The following is a 23,479-nucleotide window of genomic DNA, read 5'->3' as shown; positions in this document are numbered from 1 at the left end:
AGATCGGTGTTATATATATTATATACCCCATATAAACTGTAATTTTTGCCCCTTTTTTACGGCTAGAAGCTTAAAATTTCATCAAATACTTACGTTTACGTCATATATTGTTGAGATACGTGATTCATAGTCATAGTTTTTACATGCAGACCACAAAAAACGTGAACTTTGCATCCTCACACAAAGTACCTACCTATTTTTTATTTTATATTTATCTTAAAAATCGTTTAGGTATGTACATCTGTTCACTATATATTTCTTATCTTATACAGCCGATTATTTGGAGATTACGAATGGGATAAGATTATTGTTCAGCCCCATTCATGAAAGGTATGAAGTCCCGTCCTTACTTGTTTCTATTCGAATGGGAAAGAACCGGACATAGGCTTAATTTCCATAAGTATAGGGCAAAATCAGATGTGTATCTGTTATTTTAATCTTTGCTACAGCATATTTGTGAATGGAGAAAAGCCAAATAGGAATAGGAAATAGGCAATTGTGGAAATTATAGAACAATGAGAGCGACTGGAAAGCCCATTGGTCAGACAAAGCCAGTTTGATGGGTTGAGAGAAATAACTTTTACACGTTTTTTTTTTGTTTTTTGTGAGCCAGTTACCTTGTGTTTTTGTTTAGCGACAACTTGCCGCAGACGGTCGTGCAACCAAAACGTAGTACGAGTTTACCCCAGCTTAGCAATCGCTGTACATCGTTTGAGCGCACTAAAAATGGTATTGGCTAAAGGCAGAGTTAGGCTCATTCACTTTTCTGGCTCACTGCTCAGTTGATGGTTACATTTCAAAGCAAACGCAGGTGGAAATTGAGTTGACGGAAAATACTAATTATCTTTGTTTAGTGGTGATATTTACATATTATTACATAGGTATTGGCCAATAACAAGTGCAAAAGTAGTTAAAATAAAAATGTTGTAAAATACCAACAACATTATACTCCAAAACAAAAAAAAATGTGCGGTGGTGAATTTCGATGCAGACGAAGCATAACGAAACCATATTAATACAAATGCTTATTTAAATATTTTGATGATGTTACTGAAAAAATTAGAATAACAACAAAAGTGGTTGCAAAGAATTATGTAAAATTATTGAAATTTTTCGTTGCAAAATTGGGTTAAACAAAAAAAAAACCAAAAAGGAAAAACTTACGAGTAAAACAATGCAGAATAATTAAGCGCAAAAAGAATCATCAAATGACTTAAGTACAGTTCTATGTAGCATCTAAATTGGTGTCGGTTGTTCAAAATATACATATACGTTTCTTTTTTAAATATCAGGTTTGCCGGGCGGAATATAATAAATAATGCCGTGCAAGATTTCAGCCGAATTGGATAACTCTTAGAACTGCCACGTTGCATTTGAAAAGTTTTAAAATCATATGCATTCAGGGTGCAGCAGTTGAATGGAATAATTGATAAACATTAACTTTTTAATCATTTATTACGTACACTGAAAGAAATGGTGCTAGTAAAACCAACAAATCGGTTCTGTTGTTCTTGACTTAACGGAGGTTCGGTGTAATTGATCGAATTACGGTTAATTCGACCGAGTTCTTTCTCAAACGAACAAATTAGTTTAGTTATTTCAACAGAAGAGAAATTTTCGCTCTTAAGTTAACAAAATTCTGTAAAATTGACAGATTCCTGGTCAATCTAACGAAGATCCTGGTACAAGTCCAGGGCAAAGCAACATCAAAAATTTAGAAACAAGTTTTTTCAATCAGAAACAAGTTTTTCTAAGTGGTGTCGCTCCTCTGCGGTTATTTGGCAAACACTTCGAGTGTATTTCTGCCATGAAAAGCTTCTCAGTGAGAATTCATGTGCATTGCAGATGCCGTTCGGAGTCGGCCGGAAACATGTGGGCCCCGTCCCGTCATTTTGTAGGAAACATTAAAAGGAGGACGACGCGACGATTTGGAAGAGAAGCCCGGCCTAAATCTTTTCGGAGATATTTCGCGCCTTTTATATACTTTAATATTTTTATTTATACGATTAATCAAGATTGAACAAATATTACGTGAATAATTTTTAAAAGGGTGAATCATAAATTGCCAATTTATCTTAGATACTCCAATGCAAAGTTGGCTGTAAAAATTAAAAAAAGATATAGATATACTTACATTAGAGCAGGTAAAATTGTATGGATGGATGATTTTAAGAAAAATTGCTGAAGACATTTTTAACAAATTTCTTATGGAAATTTTCTCTCTTTATGGCTAAAATAAGTTCAGAACATTTCCAACAACTTTCATTCAGACAGTTTTTCTTTTTTCGAAAGTTTTAGTAGAGTTTGATCACGCAGATCGTCTTAACCGTCCTGTGCATAGATGGGTACCCGGGTACATTTTGCATATTCAAAAGCCATTTTTAAATAATCTGCAAATAGAATCGAGTTAAAATGTTGTGGCATCGTTTGGGAAAGTTTTATACAAAAAGGAGAGATAATTTTTTCAAATATAATTTCGTAAAGATGGTTTTTTAATAAATTAGTTTTTTATTACTAGTTCTTATGGCTGGGATACCCAGGTACCACTCGTAGTTCTCACGTTTTTACGTAATCTACAAATAGAAACAAGTTAAAATTTTGTGCCATCCTATGGGAATAAGTTTTCTACAAAAAGGAGAGAAAATTTTTTCAAATATTCTTTCGTCAAGATGGTTTTTTAATAAATTAGGTTTTTATTACTAAAATTAGTTTTTTATTACTAGTTCTCATGGCTGTGATACCCAGGTACCACTAGTAGCTCTCACGTATGAACTGCCTTGTGGTACCCGTGTACCCAGCCATGCGAACTAAGAAGATAAATTATTTATGAACAGGACGGTTAAAGTAGTTTTAGCTTATCTTTAAACTCTTGAATAGGATCATTCGGGGACAGGAAGCAGCTAAATATAGTGATGTGCTCCACAGTTGCCCGTATGTAGCCCTTTCCGGGAGCACGACTTCTTACGCGGGCGCCAGCGTCCACGATCCAGATCGCAGCAGCTCCGGTTATGCCTACGTGCCTATCACTTTTCACCCTGTTACTTTCGCTGATGATCGCTCTGCTATTGAAAACCAGTTGATCCAGCAGACTATCAATTAACCTGCTCCGGTTCAGGCTGCCTTGAATAATTTTTATTATTCTTATTATTATAAATCATATATGTAATACTCCTATATTGCTAATAGAAAATGCTTGCAATGTGTTTTGAATTCGAAATCAAAACAAGACAGCCTATAACATGACAAGAAACAATTGAAATTTAGGTACATTCGATTATTGAATACAAAAACAAAAACGTTTAAACAGCAATATGTCGGCACTCTGATGTTTGGGAACGTACCTAGCCTCTATTAGCAATATAGGAGCATTACATATATGTTATAAATAAATATTACAACTGGGTTTAGTAAGAATATACCTGCAAATCAACAAATACAAATATAATTAAGCGAAGCCACAAAGGGCGCTTCATTGCAAGCTGCGATACAAAACAATCAACGAATATTGTATGACTAAAGAACGTTAAAGTAAAGAGGACTTAAGCTAATTGGCTGATAATAAAAAATGCTGAAAAACACGTTGAAATGATAAACGAAATACTCCAAAATTGCAACAACAAATTTAATTGAATTCCATTAAAAACGAAATTAAAATAGTCGATTAAGAAAAACTAAAATAATAATATTTACAAAAAAAAAAAATTTAATATTTACACCACCACCGACTATTTTGTTAAATTTAGTTTCAGTTGAATTTTAAGTTTTGCGTTGTAAATATTAAGCAACGAAGTTTAGTTAATGCAACTTTTAAAGGGCAATTTATTTTAATTTATGAGCCGGCTATGAGCTCAGTTTAGACAATTTCCATAACAAAACAACAGGTCTAATTCAGGGCTGAAAGCGATATTCGTGGTTATGTAATACAGTTTATTTCGGGTTGAAAGTTGTAACTGTAAGTCAAAGATATTTCAATAGAAATTAATGGAGTATGTTAATACATGCAATTTACTCAGTACGCAATAGACTGGGTCGAAAAAAAAATTGCAGAAGTCCGATCCTAAATTTGAAGGTGATGTTGAGAGGACCTTGGAAAGTTTTTTTTTAATTTTTTGATCCTGCGAATACAGCCGAAATAGTTTTTTTTTGTTGTAACTTAAATGTAAGGCGCGATAACCTCCGAAGAGATCTAAGGCCGAGCTTCTCTTCCAATTTGCGTCGTGCTCCTCTTGATTTTTCCCTACAAATTGGCCGGACGGGACCTACATGTTTTATGCCGACTCCGAACGGCATCTGCAAGGCAGATGAGTTTTCACTGAGAGCTTTTCATGGCAGAAATACAATCGGAGCGCTTGCCAGACACTGCCGAGGGGCGACCCCGCTTAGAAAAATTTTCTTCTAATTGAAAAATCTTATTTCTAAAATTTTGATGTTGCTTTGCCCGGGAGTTGAACCCAGGGCATACGGTGTGATAGGCGGAGCACGCTACCATCACACCACGGTGGCCGCAATCAATTAAAATCTGAATTTGAAATTTGATGTCTTAATTTTTGTTTTGAGAGTCTCCATAATTCCTCTGACGCCCTTAAGAGCTCTGAAATCGTTTTCCTATAGTTTAGCCTCTTAAACCAGTTGCAGCCACTTAAAATATGATTTTCTTTTTATCAAACTATGAAAACACAAGCATATGAAAACAACTGTGGAGCTTAAAATTACTTTTAAATGAGTTATAAAGCTTTCCAATGCAAAAATATTGACATAACAATTTTAAAAATCGGATGTGAAAAAACCAAGTAGTAATTAAGCCAATATTTCCGCGTACCACAACATCTAGAAGTGGGTTAGGGCTAGATAGCATATTGGGTCCCTAGACATATGGGAATAGATGGAGATAAAGAACGGATGAGCAACCTTAACAGGGCGCAAGGCCTGAAGCTTGTACACTAGGCATTCCAATCAGACTGGGCGAGATTAAAATAAGGCGATAGGTGCACATGATATACGAAGCAGGAAAGGCGTGGGACCAAGCGCGGTGCTGCAAAGTGTAGAACATAATGAGCGGGTCTTACAACCTAAGACTAAAAAAGTTACTCTTATCATTGAAAAGAGAGGACTGTAGGCTTTTGATAGGTATTCTGACTGGACACTGTTTTCTGGTGCCACATGATTTAGGTCTTGCCAGTGACTGCAGATGTAGGAAGTGCGGGTTGCAGAAGCAAATGATCGAGCACGTTTTGTCCTCGTGCCCTGCGCTCGCAATATTAAGATTCCAGCTAGTGGCACAGCTGTCAGATCTCGAAGGAGCATAAATCCTAGAAAGCTTCTCGTATTTGCCAAAGGGGCAAAGCTATTTTATAACATTGGTCCTGGCTTCTGATAAGATTTTTCAGTTTGTTTTTTTGTGCAAGTTTTTGGCAATAGTATGGACTCATTTAGTCTATGTGAGGTCATCACGGATCAACCAGTTCAATCTCACCCAACCTAGGAGTTTTATTTTTGGTAAAATTGTTGATAAAGTAAATTTTGCCCCCGATTAATTTTTAAATTAGTTGTCATAGAAGAGTTCCCATTATTACTAAGGGCTCATAATTTTAGAGGCCTATTTTTGCTTATAAACAAAGCCATTGAGAAAACAATTTTTTTATTAAATTCCTTTTTGTATGTACATTCAGCGTCGGGGAAATTCGTTCGGACCATAATGCAATGCAATAACCCAGAGAGGTCAAGTCCGTAGTACAATAAAAAAGTTTGACGGCACTTATAATCCGGTAATGAATTTTCACCTAGCATGGAGGTACAATTTTTGGCACTATTTTGCTACTTTCTTTCTACAGCCCTATGTAGTAAAACTTAAATTCGATATGTCATCAGATAAAAATAGGAAAATTGATATGAAAGAGAGAAGTAAATACGAAGAAAATTTAAAAGGAAAAGGAGAGGAGGTGAAGGAAAGGCGTAAAGGTAAAGGGAACAAGAAAAGGGAGGAAGATAATAAAAGCAGGAATATGAGGTTAACAGGTGTTGTATAACTGACTGTTGGGGTAAGGCGGAGGTGGCATTTGGCATGCTGGCAAGCCCCTGCTAGCTCGTCGGGCGGGGTGAGTTTTTGCTCTCTCGCCTTACCTACAGTTATACCAACAAAAAAAAGGTTCATGCCTGAAATCTGCGAAAAGAAAAGGAAAGCTGGAAGAAAAGGTCTGTCCGTGTCAGGTGGACTCATCCCTCCCCTTCTGCGTAAAACCTTGACGCAGCCTTGGGCGTTGCACTGACTCCGAAACTTTAGCAACGCCCCCTTAGCCTGACATGTGTCCGTCCGTCAATGTCCCATGTCCCTAATCTGTCTAGTCTGTCACGGTAACCTCACATCTACGTCTCCTCTAATACACCCGTGCAACACCCACACCAAATTTATGCCTAATTAGCCTGACATATTATTTAGACTTCAACCCATTCAATGTAAGACCAAATGATGTACAAGAAAACTATCCGATTTCAGCTGGAAATTTTACAATTAGTTCATTATATAATTAATTTATGCTACGCTTCCACCAAACCCAAACTCCGTGTTTGCCAACTCTTTTATACAAAATATCTCTTGGCAGAAATGCAACTTTTGATTTTTGCTTTCGCATTATTGATACCGAAGTTAAAACGCGTTTTTCGATAGCCTTTGCGATATTTTTAGACATGTTTTAACAGCCTTACGAAACTGGCAAACACGGAGTTTGGGTTTGGTGGAAACGTAGTATTAGTTGAAATACAAATTCATGGAAACTAAATCCAGTCTAAAATTAATTGGAATTCAAAAAAAGAAATATTCATTAATCTAACTTATTACTAATACCTAACCTTGACTTCAAATATTAATGAATAATAAATACATATATGTATGTATGTATCTATTTATATGCTTGTGAATAAACAAATACAAAAAAAGGATTAATTTTAAAGAAAAAAAGAGGATAACGTAATAACGATTTAAACCCAAGTTGTTATGGGATTTTATGAGTGTTTAGAAGTTCGGCCCGCGGTAAATAAAAAAATCGAAAGGAAAATTTTGTAAAAGTAGTGAAAATAGGAATTATCGCACCGCCTCTGTAGTTTGTGCGAATTCAAAAACAAAGTCTTTCCTAGTGTAAGGTAGATGGGTTTATACATATATATATGCAAAGGTTTTTTTTTATACATAGTGTATTGTCGCAGAAATGTGATACGTTAAATATTAGCACTCACCGATCTAACCAGCAACGAAGGCGCCTGCGTCGGAGGGGGAGGGTAGCTGAAAATTTAAGAGCACATACATATGTATCATATACCTAAAAGACTTTATGTTGGAAGTTTCCTAATCAACTACCGGCAATGGAAGAGGAGATATTTTGCTTTGACGTTATTCGGGCATGCGGTCGCTGTCCGAATCAAAGCAGAATATTTCCTCTTTTCCTTGTGCGGACGAAAAATAATGTTTGGCTAATTTAATTAAAAGCACAGAAATAAAAAAATGTCGCTTAAAAAAGGCGAATAGTGACTCCAAAAAAAACAAAAAAGGTAATTTAGAAGCAAAGAAAGCTAAACAAGATGAAATAAAAAAAATTCATTGGCCTTATGAGAACTATTGAAACTAAAAGCTAATAAAATAAAGTAGAAGTTCAAAGCAACTGTGCAACTGATTATGCATAAAGAGAAAATAAGATAACTACGAATAAAGGCGAATGATCACAAACAACAAAAAAAGGGGAATTGTGGTTTTTGGCAAGAATCAAAAATTTATAAAAATATGTAAACAAAAAAAGAATTAATATGAACGACAAAAAATAAAACAGGAGGGGCCAAGTTAGGGCCTAGTGGTATGCATATAATTATCTACGTATATACACATATGTGTATATATGTATGTATGTATATCTGAACCAAAAAAAATTTAGGAAACTAAAATTATTTACCGAAAAAAATCTCAAATTTAAATGACCAAATCAAAATTATTCTCAAATGCGGAAAACTAAACCGTCTAATAAAAAAAGCGAATGCAAATATTAATAAAAAATAAAAAAAAAAAAACCCAAAAAAAAAATGTTGATTAATTTTTGATCCCTGCTCGGCGGTAGCTCGAGACTTGCTCCTCCCCTTCGTTGTTCTCTCTGCAGGCGAAGCTTCAAAAAAAATGCTGCGGTGCCGGGACAGGAGCGCCAAAATGCCCCTCCTTTATACCCTTCGGCGTGGAGTCCGGCACCGGCTCTATGTTTCCCCTCCTGCTGGACTTCAGATACTACCCCGCTTATCTGCTTATCTTTGGTGTCTGTGTGTGTGCGTGCGTGTCGTGGCACTAATGATGGTGGCTGGTGTGGCAAGTTTAAACTTTTGTGCCGCAATCTGAATAGGCAAGAGAAAGAATTTTAGGGACTAGGGTCATGCTGACAACGAAACCAGACATTGGGGTACATGTGGACTTATTATATTTATTAACTTTCGTCGAGTTGTGTTATTTTATTTATTTATTTGCTTTTATTTAATTATTCCATTATACTTATTTATGTCATTTTATTTATTCATTTGATTTTATTTATTTTACTTAATTTTATCTGTATATTTAATGTTATCTAGGTGTTTAGGCAGGATGCCTAACTTTTCCGCATCTGATTGCGACCCCCCCCCAATGCAACTCTGCAAATCGATACTCGATACTCGAATTAATTTATAACCACCCACACCATCACCCTCATGCATGTGCATGCATGTACATGCACGTGTATGTGTGCTTTTAGTCAGCACTCATGCATATGCATGTCGGGGTTGGTGTGTGGGTGCCTTTCCCCTCCAAAACGGAGGATTTTGCGGGTCAACGGTTGTAGCTTGCTATACGACCGGCCCGCTTACTCCCGCTGAGATCGACCCGGTGCGCTCACCTCTCCAGGATTAGACGCACATTGGCTCGAAGGACCAAATGTTCGGCCGGTGTGCGTCTAATCCTGGAGAGGTGAGCGCACCGGGTCGATCTCAGCGGGAGTAAGCGGGTTGGAAATGAAAATAAGCAAAATAGACGAGATTTCTCGTTATAATATATGTGATTTATTGGGTAAATGTAAAACTAGCAATAGTTACAATATTACCTGAATAAACGCAGAAATACGGCAGAGATCGCTGGCGGCAGATGTGTACGCGTTGGCTGTTGAAATCCAAATGACAAATGAAGGCTTGACAAATGAAGGCTTCGAAACAGCCTGGAAAAACCTATGTGAGAGATACGAGAATAAGCGGATTCTCGTAAACTCACAACTACAAATTTTGTTTAATCTAAAAAAGATAGATAGCGAGTGCGGCAGCTCTATCAAAACCTTACAGCGCGACATAAATAATTGCTTGGCATCTTTAAAAACACATCAGATCGATGTTTCAAATTGGGATGCGATTATTACCTATTTATGTTCGACAAAATTACCTGAAAACACGTTGGCGCTATGGGAGCAGAGCATTATATATTAGATTTTACTCAAATGTTGGGCTTTATATATTTATGTATGTTATTTTATTTTCATTACTTTTATTTTATTTCATTTTATAATTTTAGTTAATTTATTTTAACTTGATTTTACTTTTAACTTTCATTATTTTATTTAATTTATTACTTCACATTATCTTTGTATTTACTTATATTTATTTATTAAATTTTATGAATTTTAGGTATTTAATTTTATTTAATTTAATTTACATTTTTAACAATTTTATTTATGTTCAGGAATAGTCCACACGCACCAGGAACTGGGGATGGGGATTTCACTGACTCACCTGAATAGGATCCAGGACACCAAGGTTTTTTTTCTCTGTGCCGGTGCTTGACGGGCCAATAACGCGGTCAGCAACAACCGTAAACCGAAACTTATTTTTTTTTTTTCCCAAAAGACTAACTTTGCATTTACCACGACTTTAGTAGCTTCCGCACTCACTTGAATGTACTTTACATTTGAGACATGCCCTGTCATCGTTTGGCAATCGTACCCCATAGATCGAAAGCATTTCTTTCTCACCACTTTCACTCAAGAACGAAAGACACCAATACATACAATCCTATTTTGGCGGGAAACGACAGACATAAACTTTCACGATACTAATTTCACCCACACTAACAGATACATATTCACACATCCAAATCACGTTACTAACACACATAAGGGTAACTCCGTTGCTGTTAACACACAGATACAGCGGTGTTCGGACTTTTGCAATGTTGCATTGACCCACAGGCTGCCGCTACACAGGATGAATGAGAATATCATTAACATATGTAATATTAAGAGTTACAGTGAGAATGAGAGTGAGAATTACGGTCAAACCTACACAAGAGCGACAGCGGTGCGCTCAGATTTTCCAACCAAATGACAAAGCTTTAAACAGAGTTGGGGGTAGTGCACTAATGCACCAGCCTTCACTCACAGTTGCAGCCTTTGCAGCAATGCAAAGAATATCAGCCACATTCAGCCATAGTGGTAGTGAATCTGAAACATTTATCACTAAAGCTTAAAAGCTGGGCTGGTATCTTGTTACACGAATGAAAAAGCAATTTCACTCAAATGATAAATATAAATCTATCAAGGTTTTCATAAAAATGATAATACATTATGAATCTAATAAGTACTTGCAGCCGTATTACCTCAATACTAAACACGATACGGGCCCTGGTGTTGAAACAATTTCAGCGTCAGCTCAGTGCACAAACATTTTTCTTTACTAATTTGAGTGGCGCATAGAAATCTTCCAATAATGATTTTTTTTCTTCACTCAGGTGTGGAGTGATAGTGAAAAATAAAGTGACTGCAATAAATTTTTTTTAGCCGTAATAGAGAAAGGCAGCACTTAGATGAAAAAAAAAAATAATACGAACTCAAATTTTTCCAATGTAGCGCAATGCAAATGAAAGTGTAATGAAATCAAAATTTAGTGCACTACCCCCAACTATGCTATTCAGCAAGTTGATTAGATTGGGGCGAAAGCTCGACTTTCTATCATTCCCCTTGTTAATACCAATAAAAATATGGCTCACTATACTAAAAAAAAAAAAATAAACAGCACAAAATATAAAAATTTTAATTGATATTAGAGAAAAATTGCAAAGTTTACAAACGGCGATGTTTACTAGGACATGGGACATTGATATGGCTGAGTGGTTAAAGGCATCTGCCTTTACACTGGTATGAATGTTGGAGATTCGAGTTTAATACTCAGCTCCCGAGAAGCTAGCTGATGAAGAATTGAAATTCAAAAACATGTCCTAATAACTATTGCCGTTTGTAAACTTTGCAATTTTTCTCTAATATCAATAACAAAAACAATTCTATAAAGCAATATGACGATGCCTCGCTAATCAAATACAGATTATAAACTTTTCAGGAAATATTCTGGACATAATCGTTAAGAAATTTCCAGCTATTGTACATGGATATATGTTAATAAATTTATCTGGAGTATAGCAACCTTTGGTAAAACAACTGATCATAATTAGGACTGCCAGCTTAGAGGATCGTTCTAAATTGAACTCAAACTATCAACGTAGTATGACTCACCGGTTGCATTAAAATACAGGCGGGTATACCCTTTGGCTGCAAAATGTTCCAATAGGCAGTTATTGGCCACCGACTTTCCGCCGCTCTCCTATTAGGCAGAACGGCGTAGTTGGATTGCCTTAAAGCGCTAAGACACATACACGGGAGCTATGCAGTTCGGCTAATCCATCACACTACCGGCAAGGTGCCTACCCTAGTGAAATCCTTAAGTAAACCAGAAGTAGTGTACAGATGAAAATATATTATAAGATGTCTACAAATGTTGACTAACGGCTGAAAGATGATGTTTTTTCAAGTGGGGTCTGGGGGTAAAGCACATAATAGTTTGAACGATTTTATTTATTAAATTTACTTAGAATTTCTAATAAGGAGCTACTGAAACCCTTGGAGACAGCTGTTTAGAATTTTTTTTAATTTTATTTGACTTTTTTCTCCAAGTTTCTACAAATGTAGACTACAGGTTATATGAAGGTTAAAAAAATGTGAAATGCAAAATAATTGAAATTTATAACTGGAAATTTCTCTTGAAGACATCCAGTTTTTAAAGATTTCGATCGAGGTAACCGCAGCCCGTTTTCATCTACATTCGACTTTTCTCAATTGCACTTACTAAGTTTCATTTGTTTAAAAAGGTGTAGTAATATTCTTTGAAACATCTTTCGACACACCACGGATATTTTGAACATAAACCTTAATCGCGTTTTCCTAAAGTTTATGAAATTCAACGTACTGCAATCATTTAACCAAGCGGCGGTAAACCTACCACCTACCTACATACATCATATATATTGTTACGAATATTAGCAAAACTAAGGAGTGCTGCCAGCTCTAAGCCGATCTAAGCAGTGACGTGAATGCACATCAATAATTCAATCATTATGTATCTACATAAATGAATCAATAATTGCGTCTACACATATGTACACATTCCGGCGAGCAACATTTACATACAAGGCAGCGAGAGATGAGATGTCACACACCGATGAATTTACTTATACGCTTATGTGTGTGCGGGAGACTGTAAACTACAAACACATGCATATACCTTATCTGAGTTGTCACAAGAGAGAGCAATAATTTGTGCACGTAGTTGTGGCTGGCGATTTTGTAGCCGAAACAACTAGTAACTTCTGGAAATCGAAGAGCCTAGAAGTATGCAGCTTAAACTGTAAAAGCGGCGCCAGCGAGTAAGAAGTAATTCAGTTTGATTTGAATTGTCAAGCAGTTACGAGTAAGACGATATCTAGCGAGCAATAGCACTATTATTTTGAAAGTCAGTTTCCTTTAAGATATCAGTTTGGTTATTAAGCTATTCGTTGCACAGTTTGAGTGTTATTGTGAAGTATTTTAATATAGGCCATTTTTCCGTTATTCAATATTGGAGTTATTTATTCAACAGTTTAGCGATACGATCCTAGCAAAAGGGCAAATAAGAGGATTTGCAAGTAAAAATCGTTACAATTGGTGTCAGAAGAGGAATTGTTGAATAAATTCCAGAGGACAACAACGACATGGCAAAGTTCAGTGAATTGAAGATCCAGCAACTAAAGAAGGAGTTGGAGAGCCGTGGATTGAATACAAGCGGCGTTAAACTTGAACTTCAGGCACGGCTACGAGAGGCAATGGAAGCGGAAGGAATTGATGTGGAAAAGTATGACTTTCATCTTGATGGCGAGGAAGTAACAAAAGTTGAAGAGAAAAACGAAACATCGCAGACAGTTACGAGCACAGACTTGAACATGATTTTGGCTGCAATATCTGCTCAAACATCAACAGTGGCTTCTCAACTGGAATCGCAAAAGACAGATATAACATCTCAACTGGCATCTCAACTAGAAGAACAGAAAAAGTATATGTCATCTCAACTAGAAGAACAGAAGACGTATATGGTATCCCAACTGGAATCGCAGGAAACCCGTATAACATCACAATTGGAAGAACAGAAGACACATTTGGCATCTCAACTGGAAGCGCAAGAGGCACGTATATCTGAAATGTCGGCACAAATTTCGGAACAGGTATCATCACAGCTCTTTGTGAAACTGGAAGAACAGGATGCAAAAATTTTATAACTCGAGGACAAAATTGATGCCGAAATAGAAGCGTTAAAAGGTCGTATGGATCAGTTACAACTAAACCGCCCAGCTGTTTCAGCGAGTAATCCAAAGGTAAAGACACCATCCTTTGACGGTTCTGTTCCTTTTCAGGTCTTTAAGCTACAGTTTGAGAAGACCACAGCAGTGAACCAATGGAATGCTGAAGATAAAGTTGCAGCTCTGTTCGTGGCACTGAAAGGGCCTGCCGCGGAAATCTTACAGACCATCCCAGAGTACGAGCGGAACCACTACGAAACATTGATGAGCGCTTTAGAGAGACGTTACGGAAGCGAGCATAGGAAACAGATATTCCAAATTGAGTTGCAAAACCGCTACCAAAAAGCAAATGAGACATTGCAGGAGTTTGCTTCAGATATTGAAAGATTGGCTCATCTTTCAAATGCGGATGCACCTGTGGAATACACGGAAAGAGTGAAGATTCAGAGCTTTATAAATGGCATAAGGGATGTGGAAACGAAGCGGGCTACATACGCAAACCCAAAGCCAACATTCGCAGAAACGGTGTCACAAGCCCTGATTCAGGAAACAGCGTCGCTTCTGTGTAAACCAGTTTTCAAAGCACGCCGTGTGGAAGTAGAAAGGCCAGAGTGGGTAGACGCAATATTGGAGGCGCTGAAAGGATCGCAAAAGCGGAGTGAAAAAGTTATCAAATGCTTCAAATGCGGGAAGTCCGGTCACATTGCACGTCATTGCGATCTTGGCCTTAATAGTTCCAACAATGTGGGTGGCCGTAAACGCAAAGCTGGAGGAGATGAGAAAGAGCTAGTAAGAGGTAGAGAGCTAGATCCAGCTATTGAATGCCCTGTGATATCTGTGTCGCAAATTGGAAGGAAATCAAGCAGTCTTACCGTCAGAGGGAATGTGGATGGCAAAGAACGAATACTGACTGTAGATACGGGCGCATCTCATTCCTTGATCCGATCTGACTTGGTCAACAGGAGAGTAAAACCGTTACCTGGAGCGAGGTTGCGTACGGTCACAGGCGAATATTACCAAGTTCAGGGAGAAGTAATATGTGAAGTCCTAATTGGGAAGGTCATGGTTCTACACAAATTCGTTGTGGCGGAGATCGTTGATGAAGTCATATTGGGAGTGGACTTCTTGGTTGACCATGACATCAGGATCGATATGCGGAGAAAAATTATGCGCTATAAGAACCAGGACATACCACTTAACTGTAGTTTGGAAAAAGGGTTCAGCAGTAATCGGGTACTGGTGGAAAAGACTCGACAAAGACCACGAAAGTCGAAGGCAAAGGTTGATAGATCGAATGGGCCAAATAAATCAAAATCAAAAGTACCTGCGAGAGAAACACTGGCACTGACAAAACCTAAAAGACGCAGGAAAATGAAGAAACGAATTTTCGAGAAGGAACGCGAGGGTAGTTTCAATCCAGAGCGCACTACTGTGGGGAAACGTGGGAACGATACTGATTATGCAAAGCAAATCCGTCCAGCGCAAGCTCTACGAAGTAGTTCATCGGCCAAACAACAGAGTGTAAAGGAACGAATCAGGGTATTGAGTGGTACGATGAAACACAGGTACCATGAGAACAATAATTCGAAAAGTTTCTTGGCGGGAGATTTGGTACTGCTATACAACCCACAACGAAAAAAAGGTTTGTCCCCGAAATTGCAGTGTAACTGGGAAGGCCCATACAAAGTTGTAAAACGGATCAACGATGTAGTGTACCGCATACAAACCACTACCAAACCACGAACCAAAATGAAAGTGGTTCATTTGGAGAGATTAGCAGCGTTTAGATCGAGAGATTTGTCTGATCGGGACGATCAGACTTAGGTGGAGGGCAGTGTTACGAATATTAGCAAAACTAAGGAGTGCTGCCAGCTCTAAGCCGATCTAAGCAGTGACGTGAATGCACATCAATAATTCAATCATTATGTATCTACATAAATGAATCAATAATTGCGTCTACACATATGTACACATTCCGGCGAGCAACATTTACATACAAGGCAGCGAGAGATGAGATGTCACACACCGATGAATTTACTTATACGCTTATGTGTGTGCGGGAGACTGTAAACTACAAACACATGCATATACCTTATCTGAGTTGTCACAAGAGAGAGCAATAATTTGTGCACGTAGTTGTGGCTGGCGATTTTGTAGCCGAAACAACTAGTAACTTCTGGAAATCGAAGAGCCTAGAAGTATGCAGCTTAAACTATAAAAGCGGCGCCAGCGAGTAAGAAGTAATTCAGTTTGATTTGAATTGTCAAGCAGTTACGAGTAAGACGATATCTAGCGAGCAATAGCACTATTATTTTGAAAGTCAGTTTCCTTTAAGATATCAGTTTGGTTATTAAGCTATTCGTTGCACAGTTTGAGTGTTATTGTGAAGTATTTTAATAAAGGCCATTTTTCCGTTATTCAATATTGGAGTTATTTATTCAACAGTTTAGCGATACGATCCTAGCAAAAGGGCAAATAAGAGGATTTGCAAGTAAAAATCGTTACAATATTATTTCTAATTGCTTTTTTTTATGTACGGGTCCCTTTTTCGCTGTTATTTGGAATCCAAATCTATAAATAAAGTTTTGGTTGTAAAGATGGGGATTCGGGCTATTAGCGGATTTTGGGCTATTTTGTTCGTAAAGATTTTGTTTAATTATATTTCATTAAAATAATTTGTTAAAAATACACGATTGTGAGGACACAAAGAAATCTATTTGTACTATGGCACTATTGTGAATATTTGCACTGCATTACTAGCAGTTGCTACCATACGCTAGATGAAAGCGCAAGCTGTAAGTTTTAATTGATTGACAGAACAGCTGATTTCTGTTGATATTTGATAAGAGACTCTTATATTGGTTGCGCAAGATGCGCACGGGTCCGGCTCGTATATACATATTTCAGAAATCGTTGCATTTGCCTAAGTACACGCGCATAAAGAACACAACTTACATATTTGCAACTTTGATAACTATAATTTGTAAACATACAAACTTTCATGTTAGTTACTTACATATATTAAAAGCAAATATATCTACATAAAAAAACTTGTGTTCATGTCTGTGCCTAAATAAATGTACGTATGTAAGTACATATATAAGTTAATTTTAACACTTAACATTTATGAGAAAAATATTAAAAAAATCGAGGTCATTATCGCTTGCAAGCATTTGTGGCCTAATCGAGGTCGTTTATCTACCAACTAGTTGGCATTTATGATGTTTGGTTGTTCTGTCGTATACTGACATCCAGCCTCTCCAAACCGATGCTCATTACAAATTATTTCAATCAAGCACTTCAATGAAGTCAACGTGCATTTAGCACGGTTGGGTAGGTTTGGTTAGGTTTAACTGGCCGGTCAATAAACGCCTCACATAGACCGAGTATGTCTATAGTAATACCAGAATTTGGTTGACGATCAAACGGAAGGACCACAATCAGTACTTATGTTATTGAATAACTCTGTCGTCTTGGCAAATTCTAGATATCTCTATGACCTAGGATGATTGCTGCCCCAAGATCTGCCAACCCTGCCGCCCCTAATATCTGTAGCCTTGACCTGGTAAGCGTAGGACACGAACACAAAGCGTGCTCAACCGTTTCTTCCTGCAGCTCGCCATTCATGTGACGCCAGAAAGCCGAGTCTAACATTGTAGGATTTTCACATGATCATAGAAGCTTTGCAGCCGCGCGCTTCTGTCCACGCCTTTTCTGCTTAATAGAATATATGCAACTTCAGTCTCCTTTTGATTTCTCCCAAACGGATTGGGGGGTCTACCGTGATTCAGCGAGTGTTTCACCCTTCTTTGCCAACTCATTGGTCATTTCGTTATCTTCTATCCCTTTATGACCGGGAACCCAGTATAGATGTATGGCCCGGCCTGCGCAAAATTTTTCCAATGCCTCTTTGCATTCCAGGACACTTCTTGATGAAGAACTGTGTGAGATTATTGCCTTCATCGCCGCCTGTCTATTAGTATCTATATAGTGACGAGACTGCAGCTTAAGCACACTCCCTCCAGAATTTTTGTGGCTTTCTTCACGGTTGTCTAAGCATTTGGAATTTATATAGCAAGGACAGATATCGCGACTGTCTTCGGCTTACTTGGTACCTTTTATGAATGGAGCTGGGCAGTAATCTTATCCCATTCGTTATATCTGAACAATCGGCTGTATAAGATGTGTTATATATAGGGAAGGGATGTACACCTATCGATATTTTCGATAAATATAAATATATAAAATAAACAAGTAAGGGAGTCTAAGTTCGGGTGAAACCGAACATTATATACTCAGCGTGAGTTTCAATTGTACAGTTAATTTCAGATAAATTACTTTTCCTAATGAGGCATATTTTAAACACAAACTACTCCCAAAAAAGTAAGGGAGTCTAAGTTCGGATGTAACCAAAGTTGGATTTACGCTGCTGTTTATTTTTAAACGGGTGTATTTAGCTAGACTCTGTAGCGAGCGTTGTTTACGATTTTTTAAATTGAAATTTAAGTAACTTTCCGATAAGCTATAAGCGTGAAACTTAGAATATAGTTCAGAACACGATAAATGCAATAACAAGAAGAAGAAACTCCGCTAGGTGGCGCATGGAACGATATATTTCAAAAAATCGTATTTTTGGTCCAATTTTGCTCATATTTGGAACACATTACGTACAGGAATAAAAATCGCTTTGTGAAAAATAATTCCCGCTAGATGACTCAAGGATCGAGATATTCACAAAAATCGTATTTGTGGTCCGATTTGGCTCATATTTAGAACACATTACGTACAGGAATAGAAATCGCTTTATCAAAAAAAATCCCGCTAGGTGGCTCAATTTGCGGTCCGATTTGGCTCATATTTAGAACGCACATTACATACAGAAATAGAAATCGCTTTATTAAAAAAATTCCCGCTAGGTGCCGAAAGCCGCCTTCGACAGCACGAAAAGGAGCTGCCTATATGCCGCTATGTCTGAATTTGGTTTCCCCGCAAAACTTATACGGCTGTGCAAAATGACGTTGAGCAACACCATCAGCTCAGTCAGAATTGGGAAGGACCTCTCCGAGCCGTTCGAAACTAAACGAGGTTTCAGAGAGGGTGACCCCCTATCGTGCGATTTCTTTAATTTAATGCTGGAGAAAATTATACTAGCTGCAGAACTTAACCGCACTGGAACAATATACTATAGAAGCGTGCAATTACTGGCATATGCTGATGACATTGATATCATCGGCCTAAACACCCGCGCTGTTAGTTCTGCTTACTCCAAACTGGAAAAAGAAGCAGTAAAGATGGGTTTGATGGTGAATGAGGACAAAACGAAGTACCTGCTGTCATCCAGCAAAGAGTCAGCGCATATGCGCCTTGGCAACCACGCTACTGTTGGAAGCCATAATTTCGAAATAGTAAAAGACTTCGTTTATTTGGGAACCAGCATCAACACTAGCAACAACATCAGCACTGAAATCCAGCGAAGAATCAATCTTGCCAATAAATGCTACTTTGGACTATGTAGGAAATTGAAAAGTAAAGTCCTCTCTCGGCGAACGAAAATCATACTCTACAAGTCACTTATCGTACCCGTCCTGCTATATGGGACAGAAGAATGGACCATGACAACATCAGATGAAGCGGCTTTGGGAGTGTTCGAGAGAAAAGTTCTTCGAAAGATTTATGGACCTCTACGCGTTGGCGATGGCGAGTACCGAAGAAGATTTAATGATGAGCTTTACGAGCTATACGCAGACATCAACATAGTCCAGCAAATTAAAACGCAGCGGCTGCGCTGGCTAGGCCATGTTATGCGAATGGATGATGATGCTCCGGCCAAGAAAGTGTTTCTATCGGAACCCGCCTATGGAAGCAGAGGTAGAGGGCGGGCCCCACTCCTTTGGAAGGACCAGGTGGAAAACGATTTAAACTCCCGTGGTGTGACCAATTGGCGCCGGTTGGCGGAGCGAAGGAGCGACTGGCGCGCCTTCTTGGACGGTCATAACCGTTTAGACGGTTAAGCCCCAATTAAGTAAGTAAGGTGCCGAAAGGATCGAGGTATTAAAAAAATCGTATTCATGGTCCGATTTGGCTCACATTTGGAACAAATATTACATACAGTTCGGTAGAAGTGACATCAAAATACTTTGGAGTTCGAGGAGGCACAAGCACACATGGCCCTGAGTCAGGTAACGTCTTTGGAAGGATTATGTATTGAGGAGTTAGATTGTGATAATGAGGCACTAAATGAACCAAATAGAATGGAAATAATAGGCAAATAAATAAAAACTAAAAACTTGAAAATAAAATAATTAAAAAAAAATTTTTAAGTTAAACGACTTCATTGAAAACAATACCTACATGATGTATAATATATAATATTATATAATACGAAAAGCTAGAAAATAATTAGGTAGGTCCTAGGTACTAGTCATCACACTCCTCAACAATCTAGGGCGTTGATCAGACAAATAAATAAAAGCGTGGTTCGCGTCAAATTTCTATTGATAGTCAACCGCTCATATCTTTACAAATGAAATAGGAATTTTGCCATAATTAATTTCAAGAAGTTATTTAGCAGCTGCTGCTGAAGTGTTTCCGCCAAAACGCCCTCATGTTTCTAAAGAGAGTAAATTTTTGTACGTAAAGCCGTCTATAGACAAAAAAGCACGCATTTACTTCAACTGCGGCTGTTCCAGCAAGTAACAGGAAAGCAGCACCTTTGTGGTGATCATTACACCTTAAATTCTTACGGGTACGGTATAAAACTTGCAACGACTGTGTATGAGTCATGGTGCACACATCGCACACCCTCACTTTGGCTTGACCGTTTGCTTATGTTGCACATCGGTGTATCAGATTTTTGCAGACAGTGGTCATTTAAATGGGGAGTTGTACGTCCACCACACAAAGGGTATCCGCGGTATCTGAGAAAGCTACTGCCATAGTGATTTCTCTTTTTGCTCTTACATCAATTAATATCAAATTAAACAGAAATGTTTTTTTCCCGTTCCTCCAGGCGTATCCAAAAATACCAACCCTAAAAATAACATAAAAGAATACTAAAGGAATAACAGCCAAACCCAACTCTACAATCAAATTTTAAGTGCTGAAATAACCTAAGTTTTTAAGGCAGCCATAGTTCTAAAAGTCCCATTTGACTTGTTTTTTTTTTTTTTTTTCAATTCCATATATTACTGGTGCTGTTAGGACATAACGTCATATAGCTTCTTACCAATTTTCATTACTCCATTTGTATGGGAGGGGCTACGCCCCTTCTTACTCACCCCTTATTTTCTTAGTGGTGTTAGGGAATGATCAAATTTAACTCCTTATTGAATTTCAATATTTTTGCATGAATACTTCCAGAGTTATGCTGTATCAAACATTCCATTTGTATGGTAGGTGCCACCCCCTTTTTTTATATTGAAATTATGTTTAGCTTATGATCATCTTGGGAAAGTTTCTAATGGGTGATTCAAATTTAGTTGTGATCGCCCGACCCGCTTAGGGCGCAACCCGATTTATTTTAATTTTAACTTTATATATATATATATGTAGATAGAAGATGGGGATAGACTGGAGTTAACAAAAAATTTTAACGGCGGAAGATTACTAAACATCCAAAAGGAATAATAATCAAGCAACTCTGTATTCAAACTTTAGCTGTTATAATAACCTAAGTTTGTGCGGCAGCCATAATTCTGAAAAATCCCATTTGTATTGAAGGTGCCATGCCCCCTTTTCCCCAATTCCACATTTTACTGCAGCTGTCAGGACTTAACCTCATATAGCTCCTTATCAATTTTCACTATGCTACCATTACTACATCCAGAGATATGCAGTATGATAAATTCCAGTTATATGGGAGGTGCCACGCCCCCTTCTCCACAACCCCACATTTTCTTGGGGGTGTTAGGGATTGACCTCATATAACTCCTAAATGAATTTCAATGTTCTAGCATGAATACCTTCAGAGTTTTGTAGTACCAAATATTCATTTTGCATGGGAGGTGCCACACCCCTTTTATATATCGATATTACTTTTAGCCTATGACCATCCTTGGAAAGTTTCTAGTGGGTTGTGCAAATTTGGTTCTTATCGGTCCATCCGTTTATGACGCAACTCGATCTATACCTACATACATAATTTGAATTTTATATATATAGATTACTTAATGTAGGTATTCTTTTCAATAAAACCTTTTAACTTAAAACATTACTTTTATTGAAGTAAAAGTAATTGGTGAAAAATCGTTATTTGTGTTTCCATGCAATAAGCTATTGTTAGATAATTAAAGGTGAATGCTTTACGATTAAATAGACAACCTTAATGTACCGACGAGTTGTATGTTGAATATTCACATTCATTCAAGATTTTGATTTGATTTAAATTGAAAACATTCTTTTTTTAGTCCTCTATATTGATATTCAAAAAAGAAAAAATAAAAAAAACCAAAAGTCGCGCACTTACCCTTCATCATATATTTGAAAAAAAAAAAAAACCAATTCGTGCAGATTAACTTTGGTCAATGCTCTTAAAACCAGCGTACAAAAATGACCATTGTGAAATGTGATTCCGGACCTGAAATAACACTAACGCGAAATAAATTCTGAAACAAAGTACTTTGCAGTCGTGTATATTGGATCGATTTTCCGTCATCCCTTGTCAAATTTGGTTTTGAGACAAATCGGTTTCGGCGTTGTGCCATCATCAGTGTCGATTTTCGTTCTGATCTGTTGTTGTCTTTTGTCCTGTATTTATATTTCGTAGGTAATTGAGCAAGTATTGTCAAATTGATGCTTGTGTATATTTAGTTATGTGTATGTGCTGTGTGTCCATTCAGAACCGAGGGTGGTTTACTAATCGATTTGTGTGGCTGACTGGGGTAGGTAGAAATCTGTGATTTTAGTCGTTTGACCTTCTTTGTCGGTTTTTTGTTTTGGTGTGTTAATTGTTTTGTGTTTATTTGTTGTTGTGTGTTTGTCTGTTTTACCTGTGTGATTAAGTTGTTTCCTGTAAACAAGTTTTAAAGGCCCGAATATTGTGTCAGAAATTGTGTTTATCTGTTCGTTTATTATTCTACCGTCGAATGTTTTCTGTTTGTAGATTTCCATGTTTTCGAGTACGTTGAGACGTCGGCCTTTTGCTTGTATGTGAATAACCCTAACTGTTTTATTGATGTTTGCTGCGGAACATTCATTCTCGACCATGTGATTCGCGAAGTTAGACTCGGGTATAATGTTTGGATTCCGTATTTTTTTGTTGTAATCTCTAATATGTTCTCTGAACCTCGTTCTTATTTGCCGTCCTGTTTGTCCTATGTAACTATGCTGGCATCCGCAGGTAAGCTTGTATATGCCGTGGCTGCTAAACGGATCCTCTGAGTTAATGTTAGTTCTAAGTTTTCGCCCTAGATTGTTCGATGTTTTGAATGCTGTGTTAATGTTGTATTTTTTAAAGAAGTTTGCCAATTTATATGTTGCTTTTCCAGTATATGTCATAGTCGTCCAGCTATTATTTCCCTTTTCATTATTTCTCTTTGGTTCTCCATTTGTCCTTCTGAGCTTATCTACTAGTGCTTTTTTATATCCGTTGTTTGCAGCGATATTATATATGACCTTAAGTTCTCTCTTATATGCCTCTTGTGTAAGAGGTGTTCTTTCAAGTCTATGTACCAAGTGCCTTAATGCTGCATTTTTATGCTGTTGAGGGTGATTTGAGGTATTGTGTATTATTGTGTCGGTGGCCGTTGATTTTCTATATATGTCATAGTTAAATCTTTTGGCTTCTTTATCAATATTTATCGTGAGGTCTAGATAGTTGATTCCTCCGTCTTTTTCGGT

At 37.5% G+C, this 23,479-nt stretch overlaps 1 protein-coding gene across 1 annotated transcript in view; it reads left to right on the top strand.

Moving 5' to 3' along the window:
• Positions 1-792: 792 nt before the first annotated feature.
• Positions 793-23,479, top strand: part of LOC137250293 (uncharacterized protein DDB_G0283357) — a 160,395-nt gene continuing 137,708 nt past the window's right edge. The window contains exon 1 of the mRNA XM_067782847.1: positions 793-881. The gene's annotated coding sequence lies outside the window, so the exon portion shown is untranslated. The remainder of the gene's footprint in view (positions 882-23,479) is intronic.

Source organism: Eurosta solidaginis, chromosome 4, assembly GCF_040869045.1.
Source record: "Eurosta solidaginis isolate ZX-2024a chromosome 4, ASM4086904v1, whole genome shotgun sequence".
In the NCBI taxonomy this organism is placed as follows: Eukaryota; Metazoa; Arthropoda; class Insecta; order Diptera; family Tephritidae; genus Eurosta; species Eurosta solidaginis.
The sequence above is the reverse complement of the archived record's forward strand: the minus strand, read 5'-3'. Positions and strand labels throughout refer to the sequence as shown.